The sequence below is a fragment of the Eptatretus burgeri genome, chromosome 13 (genome assembly GCF_056783735.1).
Source record: "Eptatretus burgeri isolate ZD-2024b chromosome 13, Ebu_testis_v1, whole genome shotgun sequence".
In the NCBI taxonomy this organism is placed as follows: domain Eukaryota; kingdom Metazoa; phylum Chordata; class Myxini; order Myxiniformes; family Myxinidae; genus Eptatretus; species Eptatretus burgeri.
Window position 1 is genome coordinate 73,481,522 of NC_140973.1, and position 14,414 is coordinate 73,495,935.

The 14,414-nt window shown below is 42.7% G+C and overlaps 1 long non-coding RNA gene across 1 annotated transcript; it reads left to right on the forward strand.

Annotated features, from left to right (window-relative positions):
- The first annotated feature begins 338 nt into the window (after positions 1-338).
- LOC147014771 (uncharacterized) lies at positions 339-5,712 on the forward strand. The gene is made up of 2 exons (XR_015050904.1): positions 339-1,105; positions 4,295-5,712. It is a non-coding gene; the product is annotated as an uncharacterized LOC147014771 (long non-coding RNA).
- The last annotated feature ends 8,702 nt before the right edge of the window (positions 5,713-14,414 follow it).

Here is a 14,414-nt window from a genome sequence, read left to right on the forward strand (position 1 = left end):
ATTTCCCCCCCAGGAACTCCGCCAGGCGACGGGGCTGCCGCGTTCCACCCGAGAGCGATCGAGGAGTCATCCCCGGCACAAGTCGAGGCTCACCAAGAGGATCGGGAGTCTCCCTCAAGTGAAACTGCCGTTTACTCCCGGAGAGGTCGACGAATAAGGCCCCCTCGACGACTCAATCTGTAAAGGAGATTATCGGCATTCTCGCTGCTCATGCTCCTATATGCCCATTATATCATATATCGATGCTCATTTCCATGCTCCTACAACTCAAAATAATCACTGCTTGGCATGTATGCTCCTGTAGATCTATTAGTCCGCGTTGCTTGAAATGTATACTCCTATAGTGCTAAACGAATCATGGTGTGTAAGATGGGCCCCTAGTTACATTTTAAAGGTGGGGAGAATGTGGTGAATTAACGTGAATTGAGGGACATGACGCGGGATCACATGTTGTGCGTCTCGCGTATAAGGGGAGGTCTCTCTGCGGCACGAGGATTGTCCCCGGGGCATTGCTATTGACATCGGCTGTCCACTTGATGCTCGTTAACTGAAGGTGCTCATTGACTGGTGAGAATGGAGATTATATCGAACTCCGTGCTTACGCGGATTTAGTCTGCAATGGTTAACTGCACATGTATACGTTACTGCTTATGTACTCCTAGCTGAACCTGTATTCCCCGGTGTGCCCACAGAAGCGGCTCCAATCAAATGGAATAAAGCCTAAACTCTGAAGGTTCACCTCTCGCTCTCATTTCAGGCTGATCTTGGAAATAGTGGACAAACGAGATTTGAAAGAGAAATAGCTTTTGTTGTAAAATTAATTAATAAGGACATGAACTTTGCTGTTTCAAAGGATCGCTCGATTTTTGTAGTTTGAGAGCGAGTGCACGCGCTCTCAGGACATAGAAACAACGATTCTTTGACACAAGGCGGTAATAAATGTTATTTCCGGTTGTTGTTGTTTGTTGGGCTCCGTAACCCCCGAGGGAAAAAAACGTCACTTCCGGCCTGGCCCAACATCGAGCTTCTCGGTATCTACAAAGGCTATTCTAATATTGATGCGAGGTGAATGGCATGCCAGCGATGGCTTGCCGGCCTGTGTTTGGTGGGTGCTTCGTGGGCTGGTTGGCACCAGAGTAGAAAGATCTATTGATGATAAGTGTTAGGAAAATGTTTCATGCGGTCTGTGAGGGCCATGGTGTGGGGCAGGCCTGTGATTCTTGCCTTTCTTGGCGGTTTTTCCACCGGGTGTGGAGAGAGTTGTCTTTACTTGTAATTTTTCGTGTATTTGGATTGCTGGTTGTGGAGCCGAGTTGGCATCAGGGCTGTGCCAAAAGAACCATGTAATTTGTGGGGTTGTTCGTTCTTGCCCCAATGGATTTTATTTAACATGATTGATGGAGGGATGCACAGTAGGGAGAGTTTTGTGGAAGGTGTTTTAAAATCACACGGTTGAATGTGGAGTGGTTTTGCTTCGGTCGCCATTCTGGTTGGCGAACTGGAGGGGTATTGATTGTGGAGCTCCTGGTGTTGGTTGCTGTTGGGAGGTTTTGTGGTCATGTTAATACATTCCGAGCGTGGAGTTGGAGGATTTCACGCTGGAGCACCTGATCCTGTTGGACCAGCTGGAGCTCCAGGACACAAAGGTGCCACTGAGTGTGTTTGGGTCTTGGTTTAGCTCGGGGATGAGATGGGGGATGGATTTGTACAACAGTTTTGGATGGGGAGAGCCGCAGGACCAAGGCGCGAAGGATCGAGGGATTCAGGATGGATGGTCAGGGGGATTTAAATGCTTTGTTTGTTTTGAGCGAGGAACGGGATCTACATAATACATATGCATGAGGAGAATGGGTTGTGGGGGAGTAAGATGAATTAATTAACTGTGAGATATCATTGCAATTGTTGGGATGATTAATCTGTGATAGTTATCTTTTTAGCCGCGTCTCGCGTAGCGAATGCTGGCTCTAAGAGAGCTCCGTCTTGTTGTTTTGTTGTTGTTCTTCTTCTTCTTCTTGTTGTTCTTGTTGTTCTTCTGGTGAAGACAAAACCTTTAGGACGTGGCTCTTGGACACAATTGTCCTTGTTTTACATGTCAGACATCCAAGAACCAGGACAGGGACGTTTGGCACGCTCCGCACTTAGCAGGATAGAGGTGTTTTTGGAGGAAATTACGGGCGGGGCTCATGCTCTTTGAACATGCAGCCATCGCGGGCCTCGTCAAGGGAGCGTTCCCGTTCTCTGCCTGTCAGGGTCGAGCTTTCTGTGCGGGAAACAGACAAAAAATATCTGTTGTCTTAATATGGACCTTTATCTGTCAGGGTAAATTCATGGGATTTAGTTGGATAGATGCAGATTTTATTTTTTATTATTGATTTTAAAAGAAAATATTTTATTGTCACAATAAAAGACCATAAAGCTGTTTAAGCAAGATTTGACAAATGATTTGACAATTTTTATACACCTGTTTAAAAAAAAAACCAGAGGTTTAAACTGTATTTATTTGTTTTGATATTTTTCTGAGATATTTCACTTCCATTTACCATGAGAGAAATGGAGGCTCACCAGGTTAATGAAACAATGTTAGCCTTTGATATTGTTTAAACTGTTTGGAGAAATTTTGTAACAATGTTGTCAAAGTTCTTGTTTTCAAAATGGACACTCTGCAGCCAAAGTGTAATCTGCAACTCGAATGACGCCATGCCGACAACAACGGAGTGGAACTCTCATCATAGGGGGTTTGCACAGCTGAGAGTCCATGAAAGACTTCCAAAAGAATCACTCTGTGACGGCAATGATAGTGCTGTGAATTACTCATGTTCAATTACTCCTGTGAATTAATGTGAACCTGTGAATTACTCCTGTGAACAACTTGGCTTTAAATTATTTGGGAATTTATTTTGTGAATTATGATAACCGAGCACACAGGTATGTTCTGCACAATGTTTTGCGCACACCTTGACACGGTACACCAGTGTGTTTTGTCCTGTAATGGTAATGATGGGGATAATCTTAGGGTCAATGGGACCAACAAGTGATACTCATTATAATGTTTGTATGTGATATTAATCAGAAAAGTGATTTTCACACACCTTTTACCAGATTGGTTGTCAAATACATAAAAAAATGGAGATAATGTATGGTAACTGTGTTAGTTACTTTCAGACTAAGCTCATAAAAAAAAAGAACTCATTGGGAACGAACCATGATGTTTCTTTTAGCTGTAATTGATAAACTTTTGTTTTGAGATTTCAAATTGAGAATCTGTTAATTGAGGATAGGAAAGTTACTGAGAATATCTTAAGGTACATACATAATATTGAAAAAGGGTCTCTGTTATTAAATTGATCGACAGATTGGTCAACACTACATATTACAAATCAAGTTATGAGGGAAAAACATGGTATTTACATAACCATAATGCAGAATGAAAGAATGGCGAGACCAACAGCAATCATGAAATCCATTAAATGGAATTAGGAATTGTACCATGTATTGTAAGTGTATTGCTCTCACTGTTAAGGAGCTGGTACCTGACTGTAATTTAAATAAAATGACTCTACAATTTGTGGAAAGACAAACAAAAGGATAAACGAGAATTATGCGGAGTACAGAAGACATGACGATGAAATAAATGTTAAATCGGTCAGAATAAAGGAATTATATTATTGAAAAGAGTGCAATGATGCTACAAGCCAATTTAAATATTACCTGTGTTATCTGTCTTCTGATTAATTAGACAAGTGCATGATTTTTATTAAGTGGTACTTATTGTACATTTACTTAAATAAGTTGAGGTATTTCTAACACTGACTTGACCATCTTTCATCAGCACAGGAGTGCCAAGTTAGCTGGAAAATAAATAAATAATGGCAGTTGCTCTGGAACTGCTTGTGAATGAAACTGTGGATTGTTTAGCAAATATGGATGTTAAATGGTAACTGTGCAAAACCGAATCCCTTTGGATTCGGTTCTTGAAAGAAGTAGCTAACTTTCATATTTTTGTATAGATAATGGAATATTTTTGGTGACAAGAATTATTGATTGCAAATTGGAACCCTGATAAAGACTGTTGCTTCACATGGAAATAGCAAATGAGATTAATGTTTTGAGTGTACATACAACTGAGATTTCTGTATATTTTAGCATGTTGTTTTGGGAAATAACAAGGAAAAGGATAAAATATTGATATGACATATAATGCAAGTTGAATGCATTTTATAAGAACCTTTGTCAGTCTTGTGGAAATACATGAAGTTTATTGATTGGTGTTTAATTGATGCTTTGTTTGTTTCAGAGTGTTAAAAGCAGTCTTTGATGCAATGTACGATTTCGTCAGTGAGTGGAGCTTTGGAAGAACTTCAACCGAAAGATTGGACGATGGGGAGAACCCAGATTTGGGTGATTGGGCATTCAACACGTGATCATGAAACTACCCCCTTCCTGAGGAGATAAGATGAGCAATGTGGGAAAAAAAAAAAAGAAAAGGGAAAAAACCCACTGAGGAGAAGGTTGGGCAAGACCTAGCGTCGCCGTTTTGTGATGCCAGGCCAGCAAGGCGTGCGTGGAGGAATAGCTGCGGATTGCTGTTTTGCAAATACATCGTGACCTTGCCATGGCTGCTTCAATGCACAACAAAGGCCCTGACGGCCACACGTTGAGTCCCCTGCAACATGTGTTCAATGGTGCGGGTGGGGGCTCGTGCAGCCGTCGTGACTGCATCCAATGTGCACAGCTGGCGTGGTAAATCAAACCTGTTGCAAAAACAGCTGCTACAAGGGCCCAATCTTGGCTGGGACTCTGGGTCACTTCCCTGATCCTTTTCATCACCTTCAACCCAGCGTCGAGCCCAAGCCCTTGCCTGCCAAGATCTACCTTCTCTTCAGCTCAACAGAGTGCTTCAACTGTGTTTCCCGTTGAGTGCGCTATTTAAATGGAAACGCACACGCTCGCCTGGGACACTATTAAAATGGTCGTTATATGAGCACTCGCTGCCATTGTTAAATCCAACTTGTGTAACGAATATCTTTCTCCTCCAGGAACGGGTATGGTTATCATGGGTAATATGATTATTTGGGGTTTCATAAATTTAATTTTTAGGCTATAAGTCAAATTGGTTGTCAGTGATGTTTTTCCTTTGCTCAAGAGTCTTGAATTATGTCTTTGCTTTAGTAATATGGCCAAATGTGGCCAAGGGGGAAATGTCAGGTATGAATGTCAGGTACTATTGATTGGCCACATATTGTCCATATTTAAACATTCGGTAATTGCATTAATCAGTTGTCTGGATTCGAACCAGTGTCACCAATGTCCTTGCTGTCTAAAAATGCATTTTATGCAAGTCTACATGGCTTCTGCCCTTTCCATAAACAAACTTGCAGTGGGCAACTCTGATAATGAGCAGGCAACTGTTATGAATTCCAGCCTTTGAAACCTCAAGGCTGTTTATGAATATGTGCCAGCTTTGTCTCGCAGTCCGCTTACAACCATGGGAGAGTTATTGGATTGCTAAACTTCCCCTTAGGTGTAGGGAGGGGGAAAAAAGCCCATTTGCCCAGTTGTTTTTGCCTTGCCTTGCTTTTCTCTGCCTAGGAATAGGTTTTATAAATGAAAGTTTTGTGTGGTACTGGGTCTGACTGCTGTGGTTGGTCCCTGTGCCACCTCCGCTTGCAAGTGCTGTGCAGCTTCAATAAACCGCATATTCGAACATCCTCACTTGACTCCCCTCAATTCTTGGCCAGGATTGGTGAGGGTCTTCATCACAGCTGCTGGGCAATGGCAACAGGTGTTTGATTCACCACTCAAATAGTCTGTGTACTTCATTCATCACAAAAACTCAATTCCACCAACACAGGCAGACCTCAGGCCGTACGATTTGCATGTTCTCTATCAGGCTGGGATCATCTGGGGCCAGGCAACCATCTCCAGTCCAGACACGAGCAGTCCCGCTGAATTGGGATGGACACAGAAAGGAGAGACGTGGCAGATATGTTGGACAACACTACCCCCTATTGCAGCCAGCTGCCAGGAACTGACCAAGTGTTCCTGTAAGAAAGGTTGCAACCGGAGCTGCAAGTGCTTTCAGTCAGGGCTCCCCTGCACAGCACTCTGCAGCTGCATATGTGGACAGTAGCAGCTGGAGGAACATTCGCATGGTATGCATAACTTTGAACATTTACTAGCCAGGGCCCAGTTGCAGAAAGGCCTTAGCTTCATATGACAATCATTAAAGTGGTGCAAAATCAGAAAAAGTGTGTCAGGGGGCTTTAAAAAAAGGAAAATCCACTCCAGCAGGCTTGAAAACATAGGAGTCCACACCTAGATCATGCAAATCGGACAACTACAAATACTTCTAAGCAAAAAGTCAACTTCGGGAGGCTAACTTGGTGGCCATCTTGAAAAATGGCCGCCATCTTGGATTTTCAACTGGTCAATCAGGCAGATTTGATTAGAATCTCCTGAGAACAACTGTGCCAAATTTGATCCTTGTATCATCATTTGCACGATTCCTCTCAAAAATTGCTGTTATCTGCCCCACTAGAGAGTGAAATGGGTCGAAATAAGAACAAAAGAATGGATTTTTACAATGTATAAGGGATCAGACAAGACTGTTGAAAGTGGTGCCAAGTTGAAACCGAGATATTTTAGTCGTGTTGCAGGTATACAGTATGTCAAGAAAGATATGGCCGAGGGCACAGTATATGGTGGAGGGAGTGAAGATAACTGGTGTAAGTACACACCAGAAGCACCAATAACATCACAAAATGGAGTGGAATGGACGAGTTTCTCTCATTTCATGGACAAAATAAAAACGATGGATCTAAATATTAATAATAAACCCGTATCTTGCCAAAAGGTGACCACGTGTGACTTCTTTAAGGTCACACTGAGGTGAACAGAGCTGCTATCCACCAGGAGCGACTCCTTGAGGAATATCTGCCTACGAGAGATTCCGATGAGAATCGTTCTCCAGAGTAACCATGAGAAATATGTGTTTGCCTCATAACGTCACCAAATGACATCATAATGTCTCAAGCTTGACATATCTAGAAAGCACTCATCGAGGTGTTCAATTTGAGGTACTACACGATATGGTTCCTAAAACTTGAAAATTTGACCTTGGGGTCAAATATGTTTGACCTCAGGCACTAACCATGAAGGTCAAGGCCAATCGCCACCAAAAATTAATCAGCTGAGCACCAGACCATATAGTACATTCCTATAAAGGTTGGAGACGATTAGATTAAAATTACTCAAAAAATAAGGGTTTCGTCGACTCCCCTGATTTGCGACAAAGTGACCTTGACCTTTGACCTTGACCTTCAAAATTTTATGCGCTGAAAGGGACCTCTATAGGCCTCTGATATGCAAAGTTACAAAAATTTCCAATGATAACTGCTCTGCAGAGTGATTTATACGTGATTACAGACAAAAAAACCATCAAGGTCAAGGCCAATCGCCACCAAAAATTAATCAGCTGAACGCCAGACCATGAACTATATTCCCATGAAGTTTGAAGACGATCCGATCAAAATTACTCAAAAAATAAGGGTTTCGTCGACTCCCCTGATTTGCGACAAAGTGACCTTGACGTTCAAAATTTTGTGCGCTGAAAGGGACCTTTATGGAAACTCGATAGGATTTCATTACGCTGCACACGTGAAGCGAAAAACAGGGGAAAGCAATTGGTTCACTGCTGCCTGTCATCTACCTGTCTCTCTGTCCTTCTGTCTACAAACTTCAGTTTATGATGAAGGAACAACATAATTTCAATTGAATATTTTATTTTGAACATGGATGGGAACATGAATCTGATAACAAACCTACAGTTTAACAGTACTATGGCTCTGAATTTGTTCTGATCATACATGTGCAGAGAGGAGTAAAATAATTATTTTTTTTAACTTTGTCTGCCTGTCTGGTGGTCATACAAAATTGAAAATCATTCTAAACAGGAAACTTACTGTTTTTAAGAACGTCATAAAGGACACAAACAACAGGCAGGAAGAACTAATGCGACTTGTAAAACAAGGTGGTGTCGAAGATGCTGCATCAACGGCAACAAACATCCGAATTATTTTTCTACACAACCTTTAAAATATATTTTATTTCATTAGAATTATATACTTGTACACTGTAGAACACAAATCACCTTTTAGCAGTTTCAAAACCCTTCCATTTAGCAATACTTGGATAAAATAATATGGAATAGGCAAAGCCGAGAAGCGAACGTAGAATTCTTCTTACATTCGCTTCTGACTTTACCTATAACTTGTTGACAACTGTATACGCAATTTCCGGTTACTTCGGCCTGGATTCGGGATCAGCGATCAAATAACGTAAATCACGATTAAAAATTATTTTTTGATGATGTGGGAGATATCTTTATTAAAATCAGTGGAGGAAATATACACCATGTCTGATATTATTTGGGTCTTTCATGTCTCCGACGATGCCTTTATCTCCCAGCGTGCATCATTCCCCATGACAAAAACCCGAAAAAAAAAAACAAACAAAACAAAAACGGAAATAAAAGGGTCATAGCCAACGACACGGATTCACAATTGGCAGGGTATTGTGTTGTTTTTGTCGTTTCCTATTCTCTCATGTGCACGCGTTAAGTAATATTCACAAGAAAGAAATAAAACCCAATCATGTTTATACACCGCACAGCGTTTAAAAACAACCGGAAGCAAAAGGTCATAGCCAACGACACGGATTCCAAATAGCCAAGGGTATTGTGTTGTTGTTGTTTCCTATTCTCTCACGTGCACGCGTTAAGTATGAAGCTCACTGCGTTCGCTATTACTGCATTTTACATCATGGCGACCAATCAAATTTGCCACTCGGAGACTCCTGCCCATGTCCTTGTTTCTCAAGAGTTGATCCCAATCTGTGAACTTTCCAACCCAGACATCTCCCGATGGCAAATCCTCCCTTATAGACTTGGTGATGACTAACTTCCCTGAAAATGTCTCCTGCTCTTCCTCTGCTACATCTGGTTCATCTGATCATATTGCTTGTGAAAGTCAACATCTCTCTGGCTATTCTCAGGGAGCTGCTCTGATCAACTCAACTAACTGAGCTGCCGCCAACTATCCCCACCACTCGGCTACTCTTACCTCGTGACCCTTTGCCGAATAGTTCTCTGCAGGGCCTCTTGAGCCTTGTGCCACATCCACCATTGTGAGCAGTTTCAGCTTTATATCTAATATATAAAGCTGAGTTTGTGTCTGTCTGTCTGTGGGTCATAAGCGCCACCCATTCTACATGCCACGCCCTCCAGCCGTCCAGAAATCACCACCATATTTTTCTCTCCACGTAGCTCAGATTGTTTTAAAGGCCTCATGTACGCATGAAGACTGAACAATGCATATTCCATCATTAAATGAAGATACCGTTTTGAGGAAAAAAAGTAACATTGTGATTTCAATTAAAACTAGGTAATGCATGTTTTGTCCAGAGCGATCACGGCAGCTGTCTAATATACACCGCCCAATCCATCCATTCATGGGGACCATACTCTGTGCAGAGCATTGGTGCTGCCTCAGCAGTCTCCTTGGCTATTGGGAACAATCCTCGACAGGTCGTCACTCCGACACAGGATACCAGCAAGCTGGCATTCATTTTACCAACCTCAGAAGGATGACAGGCAGAGTCAACCTGACCTCGTAATAATTCAACAGCCAAGGGGAGTTTGAACTCAGGATCCAATGATCTCAAGCACACTACTCTAACCATCAAGCCAACACCAGGCCAACAACCCAATGAATCTATATATTACTAAAACTCTCATCTTGTATGTATGTATGTATGTAAGTATGTATGGATGTATATGTTCCCAAAATACAGCCAAAACGGTACATGATAGCGCAAAAAGTTTAGTGCCAACTTACTCACCATTCTCCTGCGGTGTGCAGTATCAAGTTTCATTCAAATCGGGCAACGAAAAAAATTATTTAAAAATCAATTCCCGATTCAGTCAAGTACTGTTCGGGAGAATTTGATCAATGCAAACAACCTCAGCGGTATAGTTCGCTGGAGCTATCTTTTTTCTTTTTTCTTGAAACGATTGATTTTAAAATCTCAAACATTTAGTATAGACAAAGAACGATTTATTTTTGAGCATAAAATAAACATCGCCATTTTGATCTAATACTTCTGTGTTCGTTAATAAATAAAATTGTGTTTAGAAGATTGCGCACAATCATTTCTTCGACTTTCTTTTCTCCGGTTTTTTTTTTTTCACATTGTCACGCAATATCAAGTTTCGTTCAAATCGGGCAACGAAAAAAATTATTAAAAAATTACCCCCGTGTGGGGGTGACGGTCATCTCTATAATACCACAAGTTCTCAATCTTCAGTTCAGGTAACCGCGAAACAGTCCAAACTAACCGTTTAGATTGAAATAGTTCACAGAGATACACTAGGATAATACAACTAATGACATAATTAATAAATATGTATTGTTCATTTAGTACCCGGATTAACACATCAGAATCACCAGTAAGTACAATACGTGGTTTTCCGGTCCGTCCACTCTCTGGGGACATTTCACTTCCGGTTGTAGAAAAAAAACGAAAAAAATAGGCTTAGCTCTCGGAGATTATGATAATCCTGTAAATTATTCTTCACTGATTATAATGCAACTTTCAGAATGAAAATTGGTTAAGTATTTATTGAGATATTGAGGTTTGAAAAATCGTTAGAGCTCGCAAATTCATTAATTATTAATTCCACAGAAGTTTCGTGACACTGCACAAAGTAACATGTCAGGTATGAAAAAACATTTTGTATGCCAGATTCATTAATTATTAATTCATTAATTATGGAATGTACTCATTGATATATTAATCAGAAAGCCCGAAGCATGTAGCATAATTTATCACTTATCCCCTCATCCAGGATCCGTGGCCTCGCCCCACAGCCTGCAGCCCTATGTCCGCCGGTGATTATGTTAGATTAGTAGTAATGCCCGGCGTTGCTCGGGCTAGCAATAATGCCTGGCATTGCCCGGGCTTTCTTGCAAATTTCCTGAATAGCTGTTAGCGGTTAGGGGTTAGGGTTAGGGTTAGCTGTTAGGGTTAGGGTAGCTAACCCTAACCCTAACCCTAACACTCACCCAAACCCTAACCCTAACAGCTTGGCGTAGCGGAGGTAAACAGCGCCCGGGGCAAAGTGGAAATTTGCGTCCCCGTAGGCCTTAAACTTGAGTGGATTTAAATGGAAAATCCCATAAGGGATATCGATTTATCGATTTTTTCAAATATCGGAAGTGTTATGGAAAAAATTTATAGCCAATGACCTAAGTTGGACCAAAAGCCATAATCGTACCGAATTTGAATGGAATCCGTTGGAGTTTGTGAAAATGCATCAAAACGAATTTTGAGGGGCCTCTTAAGGAAGACAATAATATTGTTGTGGTTGAGGAAATTCGCAAACCACCATTCAGGTCCCGTAGGTGAGATATCTCTGTAAGTACATGTGTAGTTAGCCCCAAACCCGTTGTTTAGAGGGAATAAATGCGATTCATTCGGGCTGCGACCCTTTAAGATAGCCGTTTTTCTGTTCTATCTTTATTTTGAACCAACCACGTCTCAACCGCCATCACACAACAACCACCGACCGCAACGCCGCTTCACAACAACAACAACGCCAACAGACACGACCTTTACCATCACGGCTCACTCCCGTAAACATCGCATCACCGCCATTCCAAGCGTCGCCATGGCCATCTCCGCCACTTTAGGCCCTCCACCACCTTCACCTCTCCTCCTTCTGCGGCCATTCCCGCGCCGCTTGTGAACGCCGAGCGTCAGGCTGTCCTGGCCTCGTGCGGAACGCACGCTGAGCCGCGGGTACAAAGAGCGGCCTTTCCGAGGAAAAGTCGGATCAGGAATGATACACGCCCACTTCCGATCCCTCCAATCATTAAGCACGGGGCGATTTGGCCCCGCCTCCAGGCGCGTCAGAGTAGAATCGATATATGCAAATTCGAGGATCAGGGGAGGTTCACGCCCACTTTTCCTCCGTCCAATGGGCGAGCGTGGCTCCGCCCCCGAGCCCATCCTGATCCGGAAATTTGCATATGGTTTCTCCTGCTGCACTATAAAGCGCCGAGCGCGGGGCAAATTCAGTGAGTTTCTGTTTCGGGCTCGGGCGAGTTGGAGAGGTGCGGTGGCGAAGTGTGGCAGCAGCAGTCAAGACGGGTCTGGAGGAGAGTCGGTCTGTCGGGGTTCGGAGTCTGTCGGGGAGCTGCAGAGAGGGGAAGCCGGGAACGCGGTCGAGGTCGCTCGTCGCGGGACCCAAGCAGGCCAGCTATCCTCTTTCCCCAGAGCATCAACAATTCCCCCGTTTCCCCCCGTGCTGAGATAGTGCGAAAAGGGGGCCCTGTTCCCACCCCATTCCAAGCAGTGCCAAGGAAACCCGCGGAGGAGCGCGGAGTCGGGGCACCGCCGCCATTTTGTGGCTCATCACAAGACGGGTAGGCTCCATGCGGTCTCGGCCCCAGGCCCGTCTGCCCCCTTGTCATAGAGGGTGGCCCCTTTTCTTTTGCTTTTGAGTATATGTGTTGTCGGTGCCGTCTGTAAAGTAAAACTGTGTAAGTGTTGCCGTGTGCTCGCGTTGTCGGTAGTAGATCTGCATTGTGTTTCTTTTGTTGCAATTGCTTTTCGTGCATAATTGTTGTGTTTCTTTTGTTACATTTGCTTTGGTGCATAATTGTTGTAATTGTATATGTGTGCTATCCGTGTGCCGCGGAATAAATGTGCCTCATGTTGAACGGTTTTTCCCGTTTCGCTTCGTCTTTTCTTTAATTGAATCTCCATCTTACTTCACGTAAATGGTTGGTAGTGGGCTAAATGCGCCCGACAATTAATCGGAACCGTCGAGGTTGATGATAACACCGCTCGGTTATCCCGATAGTACGGAACGGGTCGCTTAAAGTGGCCCGTGTCCAAAGTCGACCTGCGGCGAGGTGCGATCGCCCGGTCTACCCTCCGTGTGGGTACTTAGGTAGGTCGAATTTGGCGAACAACCCTATCCCACGCGGGGGGCCGATTGGCACGACCGTGGTGAGGCCGAAAGGCCCACCCGTGACTAGTTCCCGGCGTTAGTCCGAGAGGGTCACGACGGAATTGTCCGCCCAGTGGGCGACGTGCCGCGATTCGAGTTACGTGGCCGCTCGCACGCCGGCAGGTGCGAATTCGCAACAATATCAATAGTATATGTGCCAAATCTTGTTTCATTTCATGCGGTAACAAAAATCTGATGGTGGAACAAAGAAAGGGGCGTGCCGAAATATTAATATAGATATCGGCACAATCAAGAGGAGCCTGCGAATCATCCCTGCTGATGCACTGAATTGATGCAATCGTTCGGCCAGAATATTCGTTGTCAAGATGTTGCGTGATTAAATCACTAATACAGTCACTCGAATTTATACCGCCGACATACTTCTTAACAATCACCTTCGCCCCAGAAACCACAGTCAATCTGAACCATGCTGGCCACTGCTCAGACGCCATGACCGGACTACTGTGCAGTTCTACTGCGCAGTTTGGTTAAAGATGACTCGGCATTTTGGCGCGCGCACACGAAATTATATTTTGAAAATAAATGCCGACATTTACATTTCGGGTTTTGAAACTTTTGCACCTTCGGCGGAAAATGTATAAATATAAAAGGCTAAAAATGTGTTTTATATTTATATTTTATTTCTCCTTCCTTCCTTCTTTGCGAATCGCATTGGCGTTTTTGGCCATCTTCCAGATCACGTGACGATCAAACGGGAAGGAAATTCAAAAATCTGTCCAGTTAGATATAAGATAATATTTTTTACTATCATAATCAATAAACAGTTGCTGAATATCTTGTAGAATGGCAGACTAGATAGGTTTTGAAAATGGCGATTTTTATAACTTATGTGACCTTGTGACCTCGTCCCTGACCTTGAACCCGGACAAAAGTTATATCGTTGTCAACACTCATCGACCTCTACCCACATAATAAGTTTCATCAAGATCGGAAAGAAAAATTGTTGACGGACGTACGGACGTATGGTCCGGCTTTATTAGGTCATCTCGGTAGAGATGATTTCTCTGTTTTAATTTCATAATTTATGAAATAATTTCAAATATTTCAAATATTTGAAATTATGTTTTAATAAAACATAATTTTATTAAATAATTTCAAATGTTTTAAATTTTTGAACTTAACTTTTTTGTAGCACATCAACGTTAAAGTTTTTAGTGCAAGTTATTTAGAAGCTTGCCATTCCTTTAATATGTGTACTAGGATGCTGATATTTGGCATGGAGGTTCCTTTGGGGTATATTATTGGTGGAGTGAAGTTGAAATAAAAAAATAATTTCAAATGTTTTAAATTTTTGACCTGTTTTGAACTTAAAACTTTTTTG